We start from the raw sequence: 3,141 nt of genomic DNA on the forward strand, positions 1-3,141 counted from the left end.
CTCCCCCTTTATTTGTTCATAAAAAATAACTATGAATAAATTTAAGAAAAACAAAAATATTTGGGATCAAAGTTGTGAGATAGTCTGAACTTGTTTATCAGTACCTTCACCTTCAAGAATAGATCTGGTCAATTGCTGGTATTGTGGTCCACTTAAACACGGAAAATATTGACAAACTTTTCTAAATAAACCATTTAGCTGACGACGGCCATGGGTATTGTTGTCCACTTAAATTAAGCAGCGAGATCTACAGACAACCTCTAAACGGTTCAATTTTAGTTGCACTAGAACATGTTCCCTACTTCCCGATATACCCTAGTTATCAAGAACTTCCTAATGACTCCTTACTTTAGGTGAGTAAACAATTATTAAGGGGGAATACAGATTTAGAAATAGATGCATATGTTGTGTCCCAGGTCGGATCTCTATCAATCACGCAGAGGGGACAACATATAACTAACAGAGATAGAGGGACTGTGACGTAGAATGTTGCATATGCTATGTTCCAGGTTGGATATGTTTCAATCACACAGAGGAGACATCATATGTTTTACAGATAGAAAGAATTTCATAGATAATGAGATGCGTAGAAATAGAGTTGCATATGTTGCATTCTAGGTCGGATCTCTTCCAATCACACAGAGGAAGCAACATATGACTGACAGATAGAAAGCAAGAAAATAATTTCCTACATACCTACTTTATCAGAAACCCCCAGTCGCCCTATCAGAACCATAATTAATGACATAAGTCCGTACATCTAGGAAAAGTTAAGCCACAGTTCTAGATGAATATTAATTTAGTGTATCCTATGGGTTCCTGTGTTTATCTCACTACTCAATCTACCTAAGCGTCGTATGGTCAGTCCAAACAATCCTAACTAAATCCACACTGTCAAATCCTTCGTGCCTGCCAGTACATTGAACACATAGTCTAGACAATTTAGATTCAGTCCTTTACACATGTTTTAGACTGCCCGTTATCACTTTCTTAATATCACTTCCCAATAATAACTACGAACGAAAAACTATAAGAAAATGAAAAGTTGTATTTGAAACGAATCAGAGTAAGATAAACTCAGGATTATAGTGAAGAAAACGCAAACCATGATTCACCGATTGAATTTGCATCCAGAATGTCTGAGAACAGCCCACATAATCTCGCAACAGATCCAAAAATTCTTCATGTCATTAAGCACTAACCCCATTTGTGATCTCTTCCTTTCCTCCTTTCCCACAAAAGGACACATACTCTCAAAGAAAGTTCTGAATGTTGTACAGTTGAGAGATGTCCCCTATCATGTGCATGGAATAGCCACTACCAACAAACCAAAGTCTGATGATATGCCTCCATAGCTGCTCCAACACAGGGCAAGATCAGTTGCTCTGTGGAATCTAGTCCATTCTGAAACTGGGTTGACCTTCTTGTCCGGGATGCACTTCTTGACCTTGGGATTTTGATTCTTGGCCTTTGGAGTTTGATTCTTAGCCTTCTATTTGTTCCAATCACCACTACACGATTGTGACCTTCAATGATTTCTTTTGTAGAATCTCCCACTTTGCGCGTTCAGCCAGCCTTGTGCCTAGTAGGGAACATATGCGCTATTTGGATAGTTTTGGACAATGTGTCGACATGTTATGTGTGGTTGGATTGAGGCGGTCTTGCTTTGTGTTGAAGGCCAACAAACCCAAGGCGTCTAGGATATACTAAAGGCCAGTGGGGCGTACCAGTCAGGCCGAAGGCCTGAAGAACGTTCCAGATAGCTTGAAGGCCCGAAGTGGCGTACTAGTCATGCTGAAGGTTTTGTGAGCATACCAGATAGATTGTAGGCCAGTGGAGTATCCGACTGAAGGCTCTATGTGCATGTAGTTTATTGAATTATTCTGGTTTTGTGTTATGTGGTACTTTGGGGGAAACTCAGTTAGATTTGGGCTTACAGTTTTGGGTTATGTTTCAGGTACCTTAGTGGATTGTGGAAAGGAGAAGGCCTGATCGTGAACCTCCTCATGTTATGTTTTGGGATTTTAGGAAAAACAATGATGATAAACACGTTTTGAAAATTTCTATGTAAACATTTATGATTTTTGGTTGGCTTGGAAAAGTTTGAATTTTTATGAAATTTTATGAATGTTACAAGTTGGTGTAAAAGCCTTGGTTTTAGTGAATTTAATGAATACTCATGTGAATCCAATATCAAACTAAGGAAAATATTTTCATAAATAAGTTTCAAATGGTTTTCAAATTAATAAAGGAGGATGCAAGGTGTACGATCAGCCAAAGCCAGTAAGTGACCCCAAATTACCACATAAGTTATTTGCGATTATGTTATGTTATCATTAGAACATCATGGTAGTGTTAGGATAGGGGTCCTTAGGAATCGTGTTATAGAATTGCCTGATATTTGATGCCTTGTCTTCTATATAGTTCTCTATTGATTGTTATATGACTCTTTCGTGTGTGAACTAGCTATTGAATGAATGCGCTAAGTGTAAGTCCCCAAATTGCTTGAGTATCAATCAAATCTGTTTGATGGTGCGGAATCCCAATCAAACGGATGATGCCAGATCACAATAAAAAGAGAAGGAGAAGAAGAAGATGATAAATCTTGTATTATTTGATGATTAGAATGGAAATCCAAATACAAGATTCGCACACACTAACACACACTCACTTATTCTGTCTAACAATCTCTCTCTACAATATGCTCTCCTATCTTACTCTTCTATCCGTACACTCCTCTAACCATTACATCTATTTATATGGACCTCCAGCTGTACACATGTGTTCAACCGCACACCCTGTGAACGGCTGTACACAACCACAAAATTACTTATTACATTATAGAAAAATATATTTTCCTATAAAATCAAAGTATAAACCATATTTTTTACCCAACACTAAGTCGCATACTATGTGGGTTAAATAGTCTTGGGGTAAGGGAATTGATCCTAAAACGTAACTCTTATTTGAGTCTAACCATTGTAGGATGTAATCCTTTATCTTAAGATTGTTTAAGTCATGTAGTATGTGGTAGCATTCATGCAATAGTTATCTGGTACCAATGGAGGTTCATGTGGCATTTAGTTGTAGGATGAGTTATGTGGGGTTAGATGGCCAGTCGATATGTGTAGGGTTCCTCTA

The sequence above is a fragment of the Lactuca sativa genome, chromosome 1 (genome assembly GCF_002870075.4).
Source record: "Lactuca sativa cultivar Salinas chromosome 1, Lsat_Salinas_v11, whole genome shotgun sequence".
NCBI lineage: Eukaryota > Viridiplantae > Streptophyta > Magnoliopsida > Asterales > Asteraceae > Lactuca > Lactuca sativa.